This window comes from Pinus tabuliformis, chromosome X (assembly GCF_031772625.1).
Source record: "Pinus tabuliformis cultivar Carrire ecotype Pingquan chromosome X, CPIR1, whole genome shotgun sequence".
Classification (NCBI taxonomy): Eukaryota; Viridiplantae; Streptophyta; class Pinopsida; order Pinales; family Pinaceae; genus Pinus; species Pinus tabuliformis.
In genome coordinates, this window is record NC_142308.1 from 321,889,013 (window position 1) to 321,914,381 (window position 25,369).

The 25,369-nt window shown below is 37.2% G+C and overlaps 1 pseudogene; it reads right to left on the minus strand.

The window, feature by feature from the left end:
- Positions 1-277: 277 nt before the first annotated feature.
- LOC149139763 (1-Cys peroxiredoxin A-like) overlaps positions 278-25,369 on the minus strand; it is a 71,478-nt pseudogene continuing 46,386 nt past the window's right edge.

Sequence of the window (25,369 nt, forward strand, 5' to 3'; positions counted from 1 at the left end):
TTGAATTAGATACAAAATTATAATAATAATATATTTCCTATTACAACATATATAAACATTGATTGTGAGCAATATTAAAATCCATAGTGTCTTTTGCAACATAGACATTCAACTTCAATTTATGTACAATATGAACACGGATTCACAAGTTTCACACCCATGGGAAAAAAATAATCAAATTAACTATTTACACTCTGCTTATATTACTAAAGGATGAGATATTACATCTGGTAAGAGCACTAAACTAGTGAAAGAAAAAACGAAGGAAGCTGCCACTTCAAACATGTACAAGCTGAACATAATCTTTGCCAGATGGGAGGCTGATCGTCTCATATCCCTGTGGGAACTTCTGTTTTTCCACCTTGTTTTTGACAGAGGCTGATATCATCACACGTTCACCCACTTTCCAATTTGCAGGGGTGGCAATAGGATGCTTAGCTGCCAATTGAAGAGAATCCAATACACATAGCACTTCATCAAAATTTCTTCCTGTTGTGCCCGGGTACAGGAAACTCAACTTCAACTGCTTCAAAACATGTCACCACCATTGAAACATTAATACTCAAAACATGAATATGAATCTGAAATAGATAGATAATAGCTTAATTTTCACACACCCTTTTATCTATACCAATAATATGAAGGGGTCTGGAGGGCAATGGATTCCCCTTGACATGTTTCTCATCAGGATCCAACATGTTCATCTACAAGAGAATCTCCCACTATGGGATACCTCACTTTTTTCCCATCTTGTCAAAATCACAAATGACCACCATATAGGTACATCATTTTCAATTCCAGATCATCATTATCAGATATATCATTTTCAATTCCAGATCATCATTACCAGAATAGAAGAGAAAGATACATGAGTTAGAATTAACTAACCGCTAAGGCTTCGATGTCTTTCACCCAAGCTTGATGTGTTGCAACATCATCACATGAGAGCCCAAGAAGTTTTACCCCACGCCTTTCAAATTCATCAGCGTAGTCAGCGATCTTTGCCAACTCAGTAGTACAGATGGGTGTAAAATCCGCTGCAATCAAAATTTTAGCAGAGTCAGAATGGCTCCACTTGCTTACCCAATCACCAGGATTCACCCATTACACTGCTGGTTCACTCTCATGCTACTAACCACCGAGTCATTTATTACTCATCAGAGGAGAGAAATTCACATGCTGCTCATCCACACCGCTAAATCGTACACTGCTTATTATATATATTATATAAACCACCTATGCTTTTGGGTTTCTAATGGGATATGCTACTGGATCTGCTTCTTCCTTTGATGATGCTGCTTTTGCTTGTTGAGCAACGAAGTAAACTAGCTCTGGATCTTAGGGATAGGTTGCTTATGTTGCCCAATCAATTGATGGTTTCTAGATTTATAAATAAGTAACTGCTTATGAATTTGAATGTTGCTTAAATAATAATAGTAGGGCATTTTGACCTATGCTATTGGAAAAACAACTGGCTCTATTGCCTTAGCCCTAGCTTCTTATGCCTACGCTACCTATGTCGCTGCTGGTTCACCTGCTTAAACCACTGCTGGGTCAACTGGTTCAACAAGGTAAACAACTGGTTCGGCTAATGTATATGCTTATGCTGGTGGGTATATTTAAACCACTGTTGTTGGTGCAGGATATGAATCTGGGTATAGAGCTGCTCATACTTATGCTACTACTGGTGGTTATCCAACTGGCTCTTAAGCTGCTTAGTCGACTGTGTAAACTGCTATAGGTGGTGATTACTGATGCTTAGTCAACTGAATAATCTACTGAATCAACCGCTTAATCTACTGGTTCTGCTTGAATTGATTGGATCATATCAGACTGGTGCTAGATCAACTGGTTTTTACATAGGTGCATGGTTGCCACTAAAGCATGGTATTTGCAAGGGACCATTCATGAAGGGTTCAGTTGGTTGTTCTTCTATTGTTAGATTAAGGCCTTGTACTCCTCATGGAATTTGATCCACTCCTGATTGATATGGTTCTGTGCTGTGAGACCCTCGCCCCTACCTGTCTGAGCTATAGGACCTACCTGTACGAGCTAGGAGAGCTGTACGAGGTATAGAAGCTACTTCGTTGGCTAGCTGCTTATCGTTCTTTATAGCTGGCTAGTTAGATTATGACTAGTTCAACACTCAAGCCCCACTTCCCGCTCAAGGCAGGGACTAACTACCATACAACCTCCCTTGTTAAAATAAAAGTAAACTCCTAATAGTTCCTTATTAAAACATGTAGTCATATATACCATAACAAAACTAACCTTTCAATTAATTAAAAGGTTCTCTTTCCATTAATCTTGATGCTAAAGTGACTATGATATGATATAAATGAATTAAAATGAATTCATTAAAAATCTAAAAGTCATTATGGTCAATAGTCTTCTCAAATTATGCTTACAATAATTATGATATTTCACCACATTAACAATGTGAAACCTTCTTTTTCATTGAATGTATATATATATAAACAACATGACAAGAAATTTTGACCATCGTAATTTTGATAGCCAATCCTAATTATTGATATAGTTAAACATAAAGAAGATTTGATTATATATATATATATATATATATATATATAAAAGAGGTGATGTTTTTGTTCATAATTTTATGAAATTGTCATTATTATAACAGTAATTAAGTTTTTTCTGTTTATTTATATTAAATTATTTTGAAAGAAGTGAGTACTTTTATAATTTCTTATAATTTTAAGAACAATTATTATTGGCAGATTGTAAAGAAAATTTTAAGGATAGAAGTTTATCTTAAAGTTTAGAAATTTTGGCTGATCTTATTAGTCCCTAATATGCAAATTGTAAAATGTTTGGCAATATTTTTGTAAAAATATTTTGATTTCAAATGCTTTTATATTAGTCTATATAAAATTTTGCCGATTTTTAAAGTAAAATAATTATATACTATAAAATGTGGGCAAATCATTTTAAAAAAAATGGAAATTGGCAATTTTTTTTGGAAAAAACATGGAAAATTAGCCCACCTCAAATATTAGCCCCTAAAATTTTCCTTGGTAGATTGTTATTCCATTTAACATTAAAGCTAACTCTAACTTCAAGTGAAGTTAATTATGAGAAAAAAGATATACCAATAATATGTATCATATGTTAATATTAAATATGGCTTAATTGACTACTTTTCAAGTCAATTTAATGAATCTGTAAGTAATCTTGACTTCAAAAGTAATACTATAACATCTCCGTTTGTTGAAAATACCAACAAGAAATGTTAAAAATAGCACCAAGAAAAATCCTAATTTAATTTGTGTTTGAATTAAATTAGGAAAAAAATTGTAATTTCACATCTCATGACAACTCGTAATAATTAACTAAGTTAGTTTGACTTAGTTGACTCACTTAATTCGAGTTAAGGGTCTAACTAGAGACATGTAGAGTGTCTCCTACAATTCGGAGCACTAATTGAGTTTATTTTGAGTTGAAATTATTTAATTCAGTCTAAGTGAGTTAAAGTTGGTTAAACTAGTTTCAACTGATGGAGGAATTAGTGGGAGATCCAGTAGTGGGGTGTAACCTGCAGTAGTGGGGTGTAACTTACTATAGTGTAGTGTAACTTACTGTAGCGAGGTGTAACATGCGGTAGTGGGATGTGACCTGTGGTAGTGGGGTGTAACCTGCAGTGATCAACAAATAAACTGAATATTCACTCATAATTAACACATGCATGTCAGATTAGAGAAAGACCCAGTTGATAGAGTTTAGGGACAATGTAGTATTAGTTGTAAAATCATATAAATTAAACATATGGTGCATGCAGTCAGAAGAAGACCTAAAATTCATCCTTCGTTAATTACAAAACTCACTAATTTTAACCATTTGAGTTGTCTTTAAAAGGAGGAATGAAGGCACAAGTTTAACCATTGTTTTAGTGAGCACGAGTTGGTGAGACCAAGCAATGGGAAGCAAGTTTATGTGTGGAACTTGTGAGAGCAACGAATTAGGAGCTTGGAGGCTTGGAAATTTGGCTAAGTATTGGCCAAAGGCAGTCACTCAGGTAGAGGATAGAAAATACTTGTACAGGTTGAGTAGAGCATATTGTATTTATCTAGATTCGTTGACTAATGCAATATACAGATAATAGGGTTTTTTAGTTGTGGTTTTCCCTAGAAAATTATTGTGTTATGTGTAATTGAATTCTTTGTCTTATATGCTTTGTGCTTTCATTGATCATTTATTCTTTCCGCTGATGAGTAGAGTAGATTCAAGTCAATTCTTTTAACATATTATGATTTGTAGTTTGAATCTACAAGCAATTTTTACATGGTATCAGAGCCAGATTTGTAGTAATTTCTACACTATTGAAATCTAAATGAGAAAATTCTTCAACAAAAACGTGCAGAGCTCCTTTTTTAATATAAATATAGATCAGAGAATCTAGCCATAAATATACATTTTTTTATTAATTTGCTACCACTCATTTTAAACTAGTTATATTTCAATGATAGAAAATAAATTTAATAATTTCTATTTCAATGATAGAAAAGAAACCAATTTTCACATGAAGAAACAATTTTTTTTTAACAAATTAGAGTTTTTTTTAATGAATTAGAGAATTGTAGACTTTGCCCCTATTATAACATGATTAGATTGGTTCACTTTGACAAAAATAAGTAAATAAAAAAATCTTCACTTCCAATTTTTAAATATTACAAATAAATATTTTAATATTCATTGAACTAATATTATATCAAAATATCAAAATAGAATAATATATTAATAAGTTGATATATATAAAGTCCAGTTCAATCAGTTAAATTTCCATTGCTAAAAATATTTTTAATTAAAATATCAAAAATCAAATTCTATAGTAATCATAAATCTCTAAACACTATAAAAATACTCTCTCTATATATAAATTTCCAATCAATACAATCTTAAACTTTATAAATATATAATTTAAAAATTATCCAAACTCCCCACCATTATATATGTTGTTTTCTTTTACTTTTCTTCCATCTCTTATATTAAATACATCTCTTTTATCCCCTTCTCATTAATACTATGGTGTTCTTCTCTTTTGTTTCTATCTTTATTTATTTATATCTCAATAATGTTATCTATTCCATCCCAAGTTATCCTTTATTATATTTAAAAACAAAACAAATTATAATTATATATATAATTAAATTATAATTATATATATAATTATATTTTTTATTTTTAATTGTTTTCTTAAATATATTATATATATTTTAATTTTATATATATAAATAAAATTGGTTCATTTTATTAAAAATAAAATAAAACATACAAGTTAGTTTGAGTTGATCTCTTACTAGAGAAACTAGACTAGTAGAATAACAAAAAAAAAATATGATTTTTCAAAATTTAACATTGTTTTAATTGTTCAAAATTACATAAATACTATAAGGCTTGTAGTCTACCTGAGCTAACATACCGAAAAACTAGAAAACCATAAAAAAAAGTAAACAATAATAGAGTGAACAAAATTCATCAACCTGTATTGTTAGAGTCTAAGTCTTTGACAGTAATGGGATACTTACTACTCCTTGGTGAGTAACTTGGATATGAAGGGAGCCCCAACTGGCCTTCAATCCTTTGTAGACACTAATTCATTCTTTTAACTGTAGGTTGCAACTCATCTAACATCAAAATATTTTCCTCTCAAGCTTCGTTTCTATCCAAAAGGACTCTATTGACCATCATTTTTAGGTGCTAGTAAATATCTATGGTGTACATATACTAATTAAGTCTTCCCCTTGTATGCCCAATATTCAGGGTCCAATCAACGAAGTCATCTGCAATTTCCACATTCAACAAACAATAATGTTCCAGTATTACTCCCCTTTCTACCTTAATTATTTCCCCTTGAAGTGGAGGTGGAGTATGATATTTTTCATATCTTGTTGAGTCTTTTTCACATAGTTGAGCTTAGGAACCCATATTGCGGTAGTAAGTAAGTCATTAATCTTTTGGAACTAAATCATTATCTAGGAATGATTACCAACAAGTATATATCAATATTGAAATTTAGACAAGGAAGGGTAAATCCATGAGAAAGGTTGGGGGGTTGGGGCGGTGCGCGATTCAAAATGTGACCTAGAGAGATAGGGAGTGCATTGAGGGTTGGGCTAGGGAGGTATAAGAGTATATATTCTTTTGGAGCCAACCAGGGAAGACATCAAATAGAAGAGACCTAAGACTCTCCCTCTCAAATAGACATATGTCACGCCTAGAAGGAAGGCGACGAATAAGAGAAGGGTGGTTGATCCAAATTAGATCATTAAATTATTTTTCATCTATATAAATACTTTTAGAGTGGAAAAGTGGAGGAATCAACTCTTCAACCATTTGTACAAGTAGGATGCAGTTTGGTAAATTGGGGTTGGAAAATTTCTCAGAGCATTTTGAGGAATGGAATGCCATTTTTTTGGGCTAAAAATATGCTACTTTAGTGCCACACTTTTTTCCTATTCTATACATAGATACCTTTCCAATGGGGTAATAATCAACTCAACCAGAGTCTGTATGCAAAATTTAATGCCACTCAGAAGTTGACCCTTCTATTTTAGTCACCATAATTCGATAGGATGTCACCTCAACATTCATTATTCATGGAAAAGGGGCTAGCCACATGATCATGATGAAGAAGACTTTAGAAGCGTCGATATTTTAAGTCTGGTTAAGATTTGAGAGAGTCAAACATAACCACTTGTAGGATATTAGGTTGTATTATAACTTAGCCACTAAGAGGAAAAGGGGTTCCATTATTTTTTAGTGTATCTTGTTCTATAGATGAGCAGAGTACTTGAGAGGGATAGGGAGAGAGAAAATATAGAGTATTTTTGTGTTGTAATAGGCCATGGGCCATAGGCCTTACTTTTTTGTACTTGCAACTATTTTATATTCAAAGAAAGAGAGTAGAAATGCCTCACCTTCCAGTTGGGTTTCTTCCAAAAGGGTTTCTCAAGTTATATTTTGTGTTAAATCATGGTTTATAAGTTTTTTATTCTGTTTCTCTCTATGTTTAGAACAATGCTTTAATTTTCATGTATACACAATAAACATGAATCTACGTGTTCAAAAATCTAAGAAGGAATAAACCCTAATCATGTCGATTTTGGATTTTTAAGTACAGTTTTATCTTATCTATTGTGACAAACTATCTAGTGGAATATTGATAATAGTTTATGGCTCAGTGAAGGAAAAAAATCAATAAATGGAAATTAATAAAGAGCTAACAGATGCTCAACTTGGGGTGAAGACACTAAAGGATAGACTGGAAACCTGAAGTGGAGCTTGGCTCCAAATAGAAACAACATATTAATAATGAATTATACCTCTAAGCTTACAATATAAACTAGAATTTCTAGCTACCTTGCAATGAAATCCCCATGCAAGAACCCAGTCCCATGAATATCATTGATTTACAACTATAATTGAACCTAAATTGTATCTTATATCGTTGCTCATGACAGAATTAGATAGTACGTAGATCGAATGTGCTCCACCTCATAGTATGATGAATTCACATGATGCACCAAGCTGATAATAATAACCAAAGCAGAGTTTGGATGTTTCCACTTACAATTCCACACTTTGAAATGAGTATAATTCCTCATACATTAAAAACCAATGGTATATACCATATTTCATTTGCATGGAATGTTTTGTGAACATGCGCTAGGTCCTATGTATTAGTTCTTTATTTTGATGATATTTTGTTATGATAAAGTACGCATATCAACACTAATAAACCTATTTCATATCAGTTTTGTTACATTTTCGACTCATTTTCATCAATAAACCACTCCCTAAGGTATTTTTTTATTATTAATTTTTAATTTTTGAAATTTCATGAAAATGTATGTATTGTAAGTCTACTATATCAATTTTTTACAAGAAAATAGTAGCTTTCATAAATGCACATTTATTTTCCACATGGGGTAGCTCAAGTGGCACTGGCCATGGAAATGAAGTCTCACTGAACCGGAAGTCTTAGGTTCAAATCTTCGGCTACCCTTCCCCTGTAGCGGGGTGTGTAATGGACATGAAAATCAAAGAGTCCTACCAAGCTTACAAAAAAATAAAAATAAATGCACATTTATTTTAATAGTTATGTTAAAATAGGAAATTATAGAAAAATTACACTTTGTATAGATCATTTGATGGAGATGATGATTGCATTAAATTCCTCTTTTTGAGAGGACCAAAATCGACCTAAAGGTAATCTAATTTGGACAAGGGAAAGTGTATTTTTCGAATTATGAGCCCACATGTGCATATTTGATTAGGTTGCCCCTAAAGAAAAGTGGACACTGTTCGAAGGCTATAAATACAACTGACCTCTACCTCATTTGAACATCATCATGAGACATTATTCTATTCTCCTTCTTAGTTTTGGCTTACATATGTCTAAGGCATGTCTGTGGAGGAATGCGTTTGCTCAAAGATAAAATTGCAAGGTCTAAAGCTCGCATCCCTGTTTTAGGGTTTTGGGCCTCAATCACAGGAACGAAACAAGAAGAAATCAACCACATTCACTCATTAATCGGCTCATCTATGTGATCAAATCATCTCAGTCGCATGTACAACTTGTTCTTCACGTGATTGGCATCTAGGGTTCTAGAATTACAGCCCTAGGCTCTCGCAAGGTTGAATTCGACCACAGTCACTGGCTTACAGGCTTAAGGGAGTGACTGGAACTTTACAGTCGCAAGCATGACTCTTTCTCCATATTCCTAGGACCTAAATGTTTGTTTTTTAGTTGTCCGAAGCTCTCGCTCCTTGACCGCAGGGTTCATAAGTTGACCCCAAACAATGATAGTTCATTACAGGCTTCTGAATCAGGTTTTTTGAGTATAAGCATTGATGGGTTCATTTTATGGATATTATTTAGTTGATTATTGTTGGATAGGTTTATGGTTGAAGATATGGATTATTGTACTCTCATTTATTGAATCATTCAATGTTGATCTAATAAGAAGAAGAATTTGAAAGGGTTTTTCCCATAGTGGGGTTTGCCTTGGTCTCCGACCGATCTTGGTGTCTCAATGTGTGAATTCTTTTCTTCTATTGTTCCTTTATGTTCCGCTGCATTGATGATGATGATATTATTCTTTCTACATAATTTCATATGTTTCTGAATAATGATGTAAATCTAAAAAATGTTATGATGTTATGGGGTTAATTTAATGTGTTAATGAAGAGATGCAATTATCAAAGAAAAGAACAATAAATCCCTAAGAAAAATTAACATGGTATCAGAGTTGGGTTGAAGAAAATTCATGGAGATCACCCCTATGATGACACCATTGATGGAAGAAAAAGAGGATGGAAGAGACCTAAAATAATTCAAGGGTTTGAAGGAAACCCTAGGAAAGTTTTGTATTAAGGTTTGATTGATATTATGAGGTTAGGGTTTGAGAGAAACCCTGGCTTTTGGAAAAGGTGCGAGATATGAAATCTACAAACCCTAACATGGTCAATGTGAGAGATTTGATGAAGCCCTATATGGGATAACTTCTAATAGGCTTGGTTGATGATGAAGTCGATGAATATATATTGAAGGTGACAAGTGGCCTATGAACAATGATGGGAGATGGTTACCTCTTATTGAAGATAAGTATTTCTTGATTTATGATTTTCCTTTATGTCTTTACTTGTGTTTATACTTATAGATTTGATTATTGTTTTGATTATTACCTATACTTCCTGCATGTATATTTGAGTATTTGTATGCTTCTGACCTCTTGATGAGTTGTGATAAGTGGATCCTTCTTGAGGATCATGACTAATGCAGGAAGCGAGGATCTAGTAAAGGTAAAAAAGTGCTACAAGTTTCCTATGCAAAATAAGAAGGCGCACAAGTATTTAATACTAGAAGGTATGCATGGTATATTGTTTCAATATTATGTTTTAGCTGTAATATTGATGGCAAGGTAAGCCCTAAGATTTTTTGAGAATCTCCCCTTTACAAATGGATCATGAAAGTAAGTTTTATTCATGGTACTTATGATGAGATGGTGCACTTGGTATTGGAAAAGTATCTTACAATCTAGTCATGGTAATGCTACATTGATTTTTGATATATTGGTATACTTGATATTTGGCATGCATCTCTCATTATAGACATGATGGATTTCATATGGAAGGCTAGTTCATTGATTCTTATATAAGGTAACATGATTTGATTATTAATGAGTGTGATGGTGATAGAAGTGTAAAAATGAGATTGATATTCATGATCTTCTTGGTTAAGTTTGATGAGCTTAGTAATAATGGAATATGGTGAAATTGAATGCCCTGATTTGATGGATTGAGTTATGGAATGTTGTGATCATGATTCTTGAAGTATGCTCCTATTAAATATTAAACACTAACCCTTGATGAAATATTGATGTCATGGTGTAATGATAAGTAACTGATGCTAACATATGATCTTGAAAAATATGTGATATAGCCTGAATTTATGATCTAAAAGATCTATTGATGCATGACAGTATTATAGGCAAGTTAATGACTTGAATGATGTTGACTGAAGTGGCTTCCCATTCAGAGGGAGAATCTCTCCATAAGATACCTACTCCTATTATCATTTGCATTATATATATAATATTCTTTACTATTGAAGTATGATTTATGGGCATGAATAAACAAATATTTGATATTGTTGGTCTGCAACAAAATTTTGATCTGAGAAGAGAGAGTTTTCCCTTACTCTAAGCCTCAATCACATGGAAGAAAGCCTAAGGGTGTGACTGTAGCCTCCCAACTGCACGAAGGAAGGCCTATGGGTGCGACTATGCCTATAGGACACAAAAGTGAAGCTTTGTGCATAAAATCAAAAGTTCACCTGAAGGATGTCAGACCTACAGACATGGAGCAGATAATAATTTCTATGAGAAGGAAGTTTGAAAATTTGACTTACTATAATTAGAATATGTTGACTAAAATTGTGTTTGTGGGTGACCTGGATATGAATATCAATGTGTCATTATGATTTAACCATTGAGGCTTGTGTATGACAATATTTGATAATAGTTGCAAGAGTTTGACTTCATTTGGATGATCTATATAGATAAGCAGTGTTTGGAGTTTTGACATGATAATGATTTAGAAATTTGACTTGATGATTGAGATATATTTTGGGCCATATATATCATTGTGATAGAAAATTTGGGATTTGACTTGATGACTAATGATTTGATTTGACGACTAGTGATTTTCCTTAATATCAATTCATAGTAACATTTTGTGATTAATGTTGGCATTGATTTTGCATTGGTCTCATTATCTTTGGCACATTGGTTGAAGTATAAACAGTTGTGATTCAGTATGCAACAATCTCACTATGAATGGATGAAACTTGTATGACTCATTCTTGGTATATGCATGAAACTTATATGATTTGTCCCTGATGTATCCTTTCATATTTAGTAGCAGAAATGGTTCATGCTATGATCATGAGGATGGCTTGATAGTGCTTGGTAAATAAAAGGTTGTTGTAACTTGATATTTGATGTGAAATCTACCTGTCACCTGAGAATTTGTTACAGTAATATTAATGATTTTGATCTAACATCTAAGGCTTGATAAGCTGACTTAGTTGATTTGATTGCACAATGTTGATTTGTGTAAGGCTAAGCATATTGGTTTGGTCAAGTGCTATGTTACAAAAAGAATTGTATAGAGAAAGATCTATGAGCCTGAAGTGTCTGCATTGATTTGATGAAGCCAGGATGATGTGTCGATCCAAACCTCTACTTCAAAAAGTGGTCCAAGGTATGGCTTTGATTTTGGTTTTATATATTGATGGTATATTCTTGATAGGTAATGAGCCTCTAATGATCAAAGTAAGAGGGAGATGGTCTCTGAAGTTCGAAATGAAGAATCATGGCACGATGTATTGCATCTTGAAGTTTGGAAAATAAAATTTGTATTTCAAAGTTATTGAAGGGTTTTTGGAAAATGGAAATGCAAATCCTTAGACACTTTGATTGAATTTCAAGAAGTTGTGAAGATATATTATTGAACTTGACTTGGCAACTTACAGTTGATTGAAGCATTGATGTTCCAACACTCAAGTGCTATGTTACATAAAGAATTCTATAGAGAAAGATCTATGAGCCTGATATGCCTGCATTGATTTGATGAAGCCAGGATGATGGGTCAATCCAAACCTCTACTTCAAAAAGTGGTACAAGGTATGGCTTTGATTTTGGTTTTATATACTGATGGTATATTCTTGATAGGTAATGAGTCTCTAATGATCAAAGTAAGAGGGAGATGGCCTCTAAAGTTCCAAATGAAGAGTCATGGCACGATGTATTACATCCTGAAGCTTGGAAAATAAAATTTGAATTGCAAAGTTATTGAAGGGTTTTTGGAAAATGGTGATTGAATTTCAAGAAGTTGTGAAGAGTTATTGTTAAACTTGACTTGACAACTTACAGTTGATTGAAGCATTGATGTTCCAACACTCATATATATATATATATATATATATATATATATATATATATATATATATATATATATATATATATATTGATATATATTGTGTGCATAACCTGAGTGAATTCATGATTGAGCTGCTTCATACACATTGAGTTGCTGCCAAGCACCCTTCAAGATATTTGCATGGGATGATCTATCTTTGACATTCTTCCTATGATATGTGATTGCATGGATGTACTGATGATGTTTGGATCATTATTAACGAGCACATTTGGGTGCTGCCTTAGTATGAGATCTGCCATGATGTTTTGAATGAGAAGTCTGTAGCTTTAAGCATGACTAAGGTTGAGTACAATTGGTTTCTAGCATGACTAGCTATGAGGTAGGATGAAGAAGCTTTTTGGAGATATGTTTGAGCAGGTTTTGGATATGACATGGATACATTATGATGACAAATAATGGGAACCGATTGGCAAATAATCTCGTATATAGTTGGGAATGAGATACCTTTATTGAGATAATGTTGTTGTATGAAACAAGCTTAGGCTTGTAGTTGACACCTCCTCGAGAGGGAGGATGACAATGGTATCATTTTTGTGATAGGTATAATTTGTTCTTATATGATATTTGATTTGATGTCCTGTATGAACATGAGACAAATTTTATTAAGAGATAATGATTACCATATATGAGCATGATAATATGTTGCTTATCTACGAAGAACATTGTTTATCGAGGACACTGAGCCAACTCTTCCCCCCCTGTTTGAGCTCCTAGGGTGTGGAATTGAGATAGAGGGCTCCTAATCCAGATTTAAACAACAACGCAACAAATTACAGATATAACCATAAATACAAAGATGCACTAGAAATAAAACTTCATTTCATTAATATCAAATACTGAAGTATGCTTACAAACAGAATGGAAATAATACTAGCTTGGGTGATGGTAGCTTATCTCTGAGAAGAGATGTGGTGACTACATGCCTCTGAAATGTATTAAAATGAGGCTCAAAGGCCTATTTATTATTAAGAAACAATAGAAAACCCTAAACATCCAAAAACCTAACCCTAGGAGATGAAGCACCAAACTAAGGGCCCCATTTGGGTAAATTAGTACATCAAATTTCTGAGGTCGTAACTTTGGCATACGATCTCTATTTGACACACAAAATACCTCGCTATAAATATCTATATGATGACTACAACTTTTGAATCACCAACAAATGTGTTGGTCATGGTTTTCCCAAAAAACATATTTTAGGGCCTCAAAACAGATCCGAAAGTTCAGGACCTGAAAACCTACCAAAATAGTAAATTGTGCTACAAATAATGAAACTGAAAGAAATAATGGTGGGGGTCCAAGTGGAATAGGCAGGTGGCCACCAATATTCACCTGGATCATTCCTCTCCCCTTAGGAAGCAATGGTCCCCATTGTGTTGAGTTCCTCCATGAGATGAGGAAATTTTTACTAAACTTGGTCCCTAGTGAGCCACTTGCCTTGGTGAAGGAGTTGGCATGCTTTGACAACTCGATATAGTTGGATCCTTTGTTGTCATGTGTTCTTGATCTGCATGTCCATGATCCAATCAGTTGTGGCTTGTTCTATGCAATCTGGATTTAACTCCGTAGGTGTGAATTGTTCTGCAATGTCTGATGTGTCTAGCAATGGTGGGTAGTATGATCGAAGGCAGTACACATTGAACACTAGGTGCATTCCAAGGAATGGAGGAATGTTGAGCTCAAATGCATTATCTCCCACAACCTTGGTAATGGTGTAAGGACCATATCGGAGTGGTCTGAGTTTCTGATAGTCTCTGGTAAGGCATTCCTTTTGCAAATGAAACCAGACTTTGTCGCCCACCTGAAACTTGTGTGGCACCCTATGTTGATCATGTCGCTACTTGTTCTTGGCATTTGATTTCTCCAGAATGTCATGGACCTGTTGGCTGATATGTTGGATTGTCTCAATGGAGTTGTTTGCCTTATCAATTTCAGACTAGACATGAGTCGAATCTGCCTGAGTAGTTGCAAATGGTATGGCCACATCAATGGGACATAGTGGCTGGAATCCCAAGCCCACCTGAAAAGGGATGTGGCCAGTCGAGCTATGGAGAGCCTGGTTATAATTGTGTTTGACATAGGGGAGGCTCTCATCCCATGTGCGTGGATGCGTTGAGTTGTACATGCGCATAATGTGTACGATGATCCTGTTGACGACCTCTGTCTGGCCATCACTTTGGGGATGGAAAGTTGTGGACGTAGTAAGCTTGGTGTCCAGCATCAACCAAAGACTGGACCAAAATGTATTGAGAAACATGTTTCGCTAATCTAAGATGATAGACTATGGGATCCCAAAGTGTATCCACACTCGTTCAAAGAAGAGTTTAACAGTGGCTTCTGTTGTGTTATTCTTCTTGCAGGCCATCATAATGGCCATCTTCGAGAATTTGTCGATGACCACAAAACCACAGTCATTGCCATTCTTAGTAGAAGGATGTCTCGACATGTAATCCATGGAGATGGATTCCCAAGGTCAACTAGGGGTAGGAAACGAAGTATATAGGCCTTTATTCTTAATGGTTGGTTTTGCAATGGCACAGGCAGTGCAGGATCTGATGTACTTCCTGACATCCTGTCAAAGATTCGACCAATAGAAATAATTCTACAGTACTTCCATTGTTTTCTCAACCCCGAAATACCCAGTGGGTTGACTGTAGTGTGCTTCCTAAATCATCTTGGCACGCCTTCTTGAAGGAACACAAAGGTGTCCGAGGTGGCATAATAGGGCATCCTGGAGGTGAAAATATTGAACTCGTTGACCCTCCAATAGCGTCTGGTTTGTGGGGCTTAATTCTGGGTCGCTTTTGTAGAGAATTGGCCAATCAGAAATCTCGTACCCACAAGAGTTGAGCATGGTGGTTAATGCCATGATCGGTGGTCAGTTGAGGCAGTCTACAACATTATTTGTGCTACCCTTCTTATACTTGATATTCAAATGGAACTATTGGAGGTATGTGGACCACTTCTGATGGCAATCATTCTGCAACTTCCCTCGCGTCTATATGAACTATAGGGGTTGGTGGTCTGTGTGGAGGATTGTTTTCTTCCCCAAAATGTATTTCTTCCATTGTCGGTAGGCCTGCACAATGTAATACATCTCTTTGTTATAAGCGGTATACTTCCAGACTATGTCTGAAAGTGTCTCACTGTGATATGCCATTGGATGTCCCTGTTGAGTAAGGATTGCCCTAATAACATAGTTAGAGGCATCTGTCTCTATCTCAAATGGTTGTTGCAAGTCTGGTAATGTGAGCAGTTGTTATCGGGAAATCTAGTGTCCATGCAAAGATGCTAGTCCCACTAAGACTGGTAGCTATCTTAGAAACAAACAAACTAAAACTACTTTCATTTTCCTTTATGAGAGGTAGATAAGAGAGGAACAAAAGAGACCAACCTTTGTCTTGTGCTTGGTTCCTTGCTTGATTCCTCTCCCTTCTGATAGATCTTTGCCACTCGCTTCCTCGTCTAACCAGCTTCAAAGAGCACCTGTGGAATCAAAGCAGCATAACACTATCCAAGAATAGAGATCTACTATCACAAACAATATAGGACCAGATATATATTGACCACACAAATGCATATATCGTCAATCATACAAGAATGTGGAGGAAAACTTGAATAGCTTTATTAATATCAAGAATAGCAAAGAGGATTACAACCAATTGTTCTGACCCAGTGTCATCCTCTCAGCAAGAAATCCCTTCTTCACCTCATGAAAAGCTTAGATCACCCAACACTATGATGCTACACCAAGAAACCAGTAGCACTTCCTTACAAGATACAAAATTCCAGCCCCTGGATCTATGGGATGAGGGATCCATAAATAGATTATTGCAGGGAGGTGAGTCATCTTCTAAGATTTGATTAGCGTCCTCTCTCTGATAGTTCTTGATTCCACTTGGAGATTGATGATCTCTTACTCATCCCTGGGCGAATTCAGAGAGGCAAGTGTCACAGGAGAAGTTTCTGGAAGATTCCATGATCATCCACCTCACAAATTGACTCTGCCATTTGTCGACTCTCGCCCATCACACCCCATGGAAGGGCTTTTCAGTATGCATCGCACCTCCTGTGTGCATTAGGTGGGATGCATCGCACTTTGACCATGGAGCAGGTGAGATGGTCCAGTTTTGACCAGTTCTGAGCAGTTTTTCATGGAGAACTTCTGGGAGATGATGTAATCAGCTGACCTTGTTCTTATAGGGTGTGAAACAACACTTTTAGGGACTTAGGAGCCCTTGGTTTATGGACATATATGATTGGGGTTGTAGTGCCCAAAAATGTCTATAACAGTTGCCCCCTAAAGCATGAGGTCGTTAATCTTTTGATGTCGGGTGAAATGCTTTATCATGAGGATCCGAAGTTTTTTCGAGCTGCAAGGCGACCTGTAATAAGATACAATACAATACATTATCTTCATAATATTTTTCATGATCTAGCTGAGGCAGGCATTCCCATGCTCAACTTTATAAATTCATTTTCATGTACATAAGACAGACAATCGTCTGTGTGCAGACTGATGATTCTGGTAGAGCCATCATCCCTCAGATTGGATGATTATCTGTGCAGCAATGATGTACATTTGATGTCTTTATTTTCCTAAATATATATTGCAGCCCGGATGGATGAAACTAGATCTGGGGTCTTCAATCTCGTTCGATCTTCACTCAAAGTACAAGTCGATCCATGTGAGAGATGTTCTGGAGTTGAACATGGAAAGACATCGCCTGATTACTAGCCATTGATGTAAGTTGTTAACAGGCGCAAGAGGAATAACTGATAATGATGATGACCCTCAAGGTACGACAGTACAATTCACGTGGTGTGAAAAAGGGACTTGGTGTCGAACACCATGTAAAATCTTTCGGTCGAAGGCCATTGATGTAAACCTGTCACTGGAAGTGAGAAACTTGCCATTGAGGCATGCAAGCTTCAAAGTACTGAAAGGGTTGTTCCTAGATCAACTTTATTCGATAATGAGTTGATGTCGACAAGAAGCGATCCGTCGTAGGAGGGCCTTAATGAATCCCACATCTACGACACGGAATGGAGCAAATGATTTTAATGGAAGTGAAAATGATCTGATGATATAAGGTTCAGGGTGGCGGTCATGAAATAATGGAGCGTAAATGTATTATAGTGGATGAGACATAGGTGAATTCTCTGAGCGACTTCTCTTCAACATATCGGCGACACTGACATGATGGATTGGTAGCGTTAAACCAAAATGTGGATGGTGTGATGGACCAATGGTGATATGACCAGTGAACGAAACAACCCAACCTGACTCGGATGCGGAGTGAAAGTGTCATGTTCAAGAGCGACTTGCTACCAATAAAGTTTCTTCAAGTTTTCTTCCCATTTTTTCCCCAGTCATTGCTGACCAGTACCTCTTTATTTTTGTCAAGCTTGAGGAGGATAACATATGCTTGTTCTATAATTTGCCCTTCGGGCAAACCCATCGCTATTTTTTAACGAGCCTAGCGATAGGGAAACTCGTTCTTGTCTGTATGGACAATTTTGTTGCTATTCGGTTTTAACGAGTTTAACGACAAAGATAACTCCGTCCTTTTCAATTTTAGAGAGTCTGAAAGGGACGTAAAGAAAACTCCAATTATCCTTTTTCGTCTCATAATCCCTTAAGTCTGAAAAAGTATAAAATAATACAAAAGGGATGAATTTTCGGTAATTTTAATGAGCTGAACAAAATAAGCACTCGATATTTTTGTGTAATAATCCCTTAGGTCCAAAAAGATTAAAATATAGAGGAGGGATAGCACTTCTGGTCACTTTAACGAGCTAGAGAGGCTAATTGCTCGGAAATCTTTTCGTATTTTACGAGTCAGATGAAAAGAGCTTAAAGGAGACTCATTTTTCGAGGAACGAGTGATAAATTCGGGTAACATCTGATTCCAGGTAAGGTTTGGAATTTTCCAATCACGGCAGTGTCACAAGGATGGCTAATAGGATCACTCTTCGCAGCTATTACTCAAAAAGGGTAAACAATCAAATGGAGGTGAATGATCGGCCAAAAAACAGAGTGGAGGTGATGATGAGAACACGACCAAGGCTCAAAGTTTGATGATAATACATTCACGATGGTTATTTATCGGAAATTGGTTCATTTTTTAATGAATGAGCTTAAACTCTGGGGGAAACATTTTCTCATTGCCTATGTTTAATTTTTAACGAGCTTGAACTCCACATAAAAACTGCTCAATACAATGGTCATTGATTACCTTGATTTTACCATTGACAACTTTGGTCTTTCAAAGGTTGTACTGCCTATTCAATTGCTTCATCAAACTAGTTAGAAACAAATAATATATGCTTGAAAAATGAGTCAAAACACTAATATTTTACTTGAATTACGTGAAAAGTAATTTAAAAGTGGTTTTTTACCTCTCATTTTACCATTTCATTTTAACTTTGGTTTGTTGGAGCTTTGGAGGTGCTTTCCCCCTTGATTTTCATTAGCTGATTCTGGGAGATTCTCTAGACGATTCTTGGTGCCGTCTGGACAGGGTAAGAGCTAAACCTGAGCTCTTCAGTTTCATTCTTTCGTTTTTGAATTCTGAGCATGTTTCCTGGTTTTTCTGAGCCCCTGGGGTTTGAAAAATTCGCCCTGGCTCCATCTCACCTTTCCTACATCGAAAAGTGCAATGCATACTAGCCTAGCCATTGGCTAGTCAGCATGCATCCCACCCAGTACACTGCTGGGGGTGCGATGGGCATAAGGAGGGAAACTTGTGCACAGTTTTTTCATGGAATTTTTTGCCTGTTTTTCACCAAATCAGGATCCTGACTCTTCTCTTGTTTGTTTTCAGAGATTCATCGGAGAAAAATGCCTGTTACATGGCGAGAACGTGAGCATGAAGAAGAGGACATGCTTTCTTTACATGATTCGGGTACGGTAAATGCACTGTGGAACTATGGCGTACTGAATTTTTTTCGCATCTCTAGCATGAGGCAACAAATCAACTTGTTGCAATATTTTCTTGATGCATGGGATCCTACCGACCAGGTGTTCCAGATTAGGGGCAAATCCATCCTCTTGACTGGCATGGACATCTATTTTTTGACCTATTTATCGAGGCGTGGTGCCCCTATCTCATTATCAGGTTCGGCCCGTGGGGGTGAATCCGTGAGAGATTACATTTTCTGGTATTGCAGAGAGGGATCTCAGCCGAGTAAAGACGACAAGATCAATATCCGAGATGTCACTGACAGGTCCTTGAGGACCATTTTGTTCACTTTTGCTAGACTGGCTGGTAGTGCAGCTCTTCATGTTACCAAGAGGTCTTATATGCAGTATGCCTTGGAATGCCTTGAACCAAAGGTGTTCAACTGGTGTGATGCAGTACTCTCTGTGATGAAAGAACAACTGACCAAGGTAAAAAACGGAAGATTGAAGAACTTTGGTTATGGTTCTATTTTGACCGCTTTCGCCTTGGAAAAGATCCCACTGATGCAGCCACAGTATATTCCACTTGGTTTACCTCCACCGACTGAGCCACGGATGCAGAGATGGGTTGACTTCATGGCCCGACATGCGGGTCAGTCCCAGATTTCTTTCTCTGATACCTTCTTTGAGTGGTTCAACTGTCAGCAGATGGTTTTTGCCGAGTGTCCATATGCTGGTATGGATTTCCGGGGTGATCCGGATTTGGCACTGCCGGCTGGTGAGCAGTGGGGTGTCATAGGTAAATTCTCTGACCATATTCCTGTTTATTGCTTTTCATAATGTTCTTATATTTTCTTTACTCAAGACTAATCAAAACTCATGCGCTCATGCAGACATTGGACCAGTTCGACCAGCAGTACGTCTAAGAGTGCCAGCTGTCACTCCGGTAGGAGAGGCTGTGGGGAGGGCTATCCTTCGCGACCTTGATGTGGCCGAGACTCTTTTAGCATTGCAGGATCAGGTCAAGGGTCTCACTCTTGGTATTCCGGATGTGAGGACCGATGAGCTACCTCTTAGGCTACAGCAACATACTACTGGCGTGCCAAGTCGATGGACTTGGCTTTTACGCATGATTTCACAGGCGGTGAATTGTTATCATCAAAACCATTAGACTAGGGTGCCCCCTAGAATTTTGAGTTTTGGGTCATCTGACCAATTTTTTCTTGGTTACAGAACATTATGTGTAAGCCACAAACAGTTATATATATATATTTTTGATTTTCAGAGCTTTATTTTGGTTAAGTTACATGATCCCGATGCAAATATTGATGAAATGCTTCTTTTTATAAATGTTGCAAATGTCTATCTAACACATAATTTGTCAATGAGTCTGTTAATGTGTTTAAGTTTCTGGAAATATGCTGATATTGAATAGAATCAAACTGCCTTTCCAAAATCTTGACCCTTAGGAACATGCGATAGATAGTTGGATTTTGGACGGAGTAGATACCAGTGAGCTATAGGATGACGAGTTGTGAGTCTAGTCTGATGACAAGTCGGCATATGCCATGTGTGATGGCATCAGAGAGGAGTTATATCAACGCGCTATATTCAGCGATGTTATTTGTTGCCCGACCAATACATACCCCTCTGAAACTTACTAACTTGCCGTTTGGATCAAAAATGGCCCAGGCCGCAAAAGATAGGTTCTGCGAACTACGACTCGCTCCGTCGGCATATCCAACAAATGATTGCAATAGGTTTGACATCTGCAACAAATGTAAAAAGTGGATTACTTGACCAAAACAACTACCACTAGCGAAAACAAAAATGTAACAAAAGCATAGGGGTTACTACACTGAATCATGCGTAGTAACGCTTAAGGTACAACCCGTTACGGGGTTGCGCCAGTGGAATCCCATCATAATCCATTAACTCGTAGGCCCCTTTTGCTAATACACGTTTAACAATATAGGGGCCCATCCACAAAGACTTGAATTTACCTACTCCCAATTTATCGGATTCCTGGTCATAAAGTAAGACCAAGTCACCTTCTGAGAAGACACGGGGTTTGACATTCTTGTCGAACTGCGCCTTGACTCGCTTCTTATGGGCTTCGTTAGCCAAAGCGGCATCACGACGGGTTTCGCCCAATTGGATTAGTTCCAAGAAACAAGCCTCCTCTTTTGAAGTTCTGGGGAGAAGGTCGACTACGAGTTTGAGGGACGAGATTTCACATTGAACTGGTAAGATTGCTTCTAGGCAATACAGTAGTTGAAAGGGGGTAAACCTAGTTGCATTCCTTACCGATGTTCGGTATGCCCACAAGGCTGAGTACAGGATCAGGTGCCAACTCCTTTTGTGGACTCCAATCATCCTTTGCAGCATCCGCTTTAGGACCTTGTTGATTGCTTCAACTTGTCCGTTGGCCTGCGGGTAATATGGAGTAGAGCTGTCGTGGGACAACCCCAATTTGGCAGCCAATTCAACCATCATGTGATTGTGAAAATGCGATCCATGATCTGTGACTATGGCCTGTGGAATGCCGAATCTGGCGACTACATGATTGAAAAAGAAAAGGGCAGCCGTTTCGCCGGTGTTGTTTAATGTAGGCATCGCCTTGGCCCATTTGGTAAAATAGTCTACCACGACTATGATATACCCATGCCCCCTGGTCAAGGTGGGGTTACATGTCATGAAATCTATGCCCCATTTGGTGAATGGCCCAACAGTAACTACTGGTTGCAGGGGTGTGGGTGGTCTTCTGGTTTTGCTATCGAAAATTTGACACGCATGGCAACTTCTGACTGCGGTTATGCAATCTTTGAACATTGTTGGCCAGAAGTATCCTACTCGTAAAATTTTTTGCACCATAGCATAACCAGATTGATGCCCCCCACACACGCCTGAATGGCAATCATTCAGGACATTTTTAGCCTCCTCATGGGTGAGGTACCTCCTCAGAACTGTATCAAGACCATGATGGTAAAGCGTATCACCGACGATCATGTAGTCTTTTGATTGGTATTGAATATGTCTTTGTTCTGAGCGAGAGGTATTAGACCTATATTTTTGGGTTTGGAGATAGATGATTATATCCCCATACCATGGATTGCTTGAAGATATCAGAAACAAAGATTCATCCACGATGGTTTCTCCGGATGTTTCATCATTGCACGACGATGGGAGATCGCATAGTAATTCTGCGAAAACCAGGGATTTCTTCGATTTGGATTTTACAAATTCTAGATCAAACTCTTGAAGAATTGCTATCCATTTTGAATATATTCCCCCCAGCAACTGTCGCGATAATATATAAGTCATGGGGTTGCAATCTGACAAAATGGTCGTTTTTTGAAAGAGGACATAGTGTCGAAATCTCTGTATCGCTTGAACAACTGCGAGAGCCAGCTTTTCAACGTAGGAATACTTGCTTTCTGTATCATTTAAGTTTCTACTCAAATAATATATAGGATGTTCAATTCCATTGTCTTCTTGAACTAAAACCATTGCGATGGTTGTATCCGCTGTAGCCAGATACAGGTTAAAGTCTTTTTGATAATCAGGAGCGTACATTAATGATGCTTTTATTAGGGATTCATTTAAAGCATCAAAGGAAGCTTGCGCGACCTGATCCCAGACGAAGGGTACTTATTTTTTCAATAGACGTGTATAACCTTTAGCAAGTTCGGCGTAATTTGGAATGAACCTCCTCAGAAAGTTTGCTTTCCCTTGGAGTTTCTGAATCTGAAGCAAATTTGAAGGTGGAGGCAAATTTATGATTTCCTGAACCTTACATGGGTCGAGACGAATCCCGTCCTTTGAGACTACAAAGCCAAGAAAATGACCAGAACTGACACAGAACACACATTTGTGTGGATTGAGTCGTATCTTGTAGTGTCGGCAACGTAGAAATATCGCTCTCAAATGCTGCGGATGATCGGTCCGCTTTCGCGAATGAGCCAGAAGATCGTCGAGATATGGTTGAACGATGTTTTTGATGTCATGGAAGGCATAATTCATTGCCCTCTAAAATGTTTCCCCTGCGTTCTTTAAACCAAAGGGTAACTTGCGATATGCAAATGTGCCCCACGGACAAATAAATGCAGTCTTTGACTGGTCCTGTGGGCGGATATTTATTTGATTATACCCGGAGAATCCATCCATAAATGAAAAGATTTCACATCTGGCGCATTCATCAATTATCTGGTCAATAAAGGGTGTAGGGTAGTTGTCTTTTGGACAAGCTTGATTTACATCCCTATAATCGACACACACTCTAATCGTTCCTTGTTTTTTCATTATAGGAACAATGTTCGATACCCAATCGGTTAGAGGAACCGGGTAAATAAAACCAGCATGGAGAAGTTTTTCAACTTCTGCCTTGATGGCAGCGGCTTTCTTGGGGTGCACCTGCCGTAGCCGTTGTCGTACTAGTTTGACATCTGGATACATCTTTATTTCATGTTCAACTATACTCGAGTCAATGCCTGGCATTTCATCATATGACCAAGCAAAGACATCTCTGAATTCGCGAAAAAGAACTTCATATATTTCCAGTTCTGAAGGAGAACAACATTTGCCAACATAAATATTCTCTACAACATCTGTTTTGGTCAAGATATTTATGGTGATAGTCTCTTTGATATTGGACAATTTTCGCTCGGAATCCACCATGTTTACAGTATTTGATAGGAAATCAAAAACTGAAGGATGATGAAGGTCATCAGGAGTATCTTCTTGACAATCCAGAAGATGGGAACGATGGCGGTAATCTTCCCATGGCACCCCGTCAATCATCATTGACTGAACAATTCCTTCGTCTGTGTAATGTATTTGCGACCAAGGGTCTGAAGGGGTGCCATATTCCTTAGACCTATCTATCCAAACGCTTGATGAGTGTTGATTTGGGTTTGCCTCCCATGCCAAAAACATTGATTGCTACAATATTTCTATTGGGCTTGGAGGCAATACCTGCAGATGATCCATGCTAATATCGTTTTCTGAGATCTTTTGAATAGAAGATATCATATTGCAGGTTCCTACCATCGCCACTTCCGCCAGATTGATTGGAGGTGGGAGGGAAAAAGTCCCCATTAATATAGGGTCTTTTAGTAGGCCTACTCTGATATTTTGAAGCAAATGGGGGCTTCCATGGATCATCGGAATGCTTCCCGTAACTTGGGAACTATTGGGGATAAATGTTTGTTGGTCAACAATTGTAATTCCCCCTTGAAAGGGAATGCAATCTTCCTGAAGTAGGTTGACACAACCGCAGCCATAGCATATATCCAGGGCCTTCCCAGTAGGATGTTGTAATCGAGGTTTCCGTCGATTACTTCAACATCTATTTCTACTGTTTCCCCCCCCAGTTCAACTTGCAAGTTACTTAAAATCCCATACGGGGTATATGTTCGTCCATCAAATGCTTTTAGTGTTGTAGAAGATCGTGACAAGGTTGGAGATCCTAAAGTTTTACAGCAACTCATTGACATAATACATGTAGATGCCCCCTCATCAATAATTGTTCGATGAACAGTTTTGTTGAGGGCTTTCACTTGAATGAGGAAAGCTAGTTGAGATGGTAACTGAGGATCATATCCTTTGTGATTAAAGGACACAAGATTAGAATCCTTTGGGTCAATCCCACCTATTGCTGATAATAAAGCCTGCTTTTGGGAGGGGCAATTTTGCAGTACCTCAAGTGTCGACATAGCGAATGGCGATTGGGCTAGATCTTCCACTATATTATAATGTTGTGCTGCTCTGGCACGAGGATTAAACGTCAACTTGTGTACTACTCCCTTTGGCGGTTTTATGGTTAGCTCTGGAATGATGGGTGGCACAACTTCTGTTGAAGTTTTTGTCGAACTACTAGGTTGATCTTTATCCTTATTGTTCGACAGCTGTGGATTCCCGTAATCTGTATTCCTTGTCGTT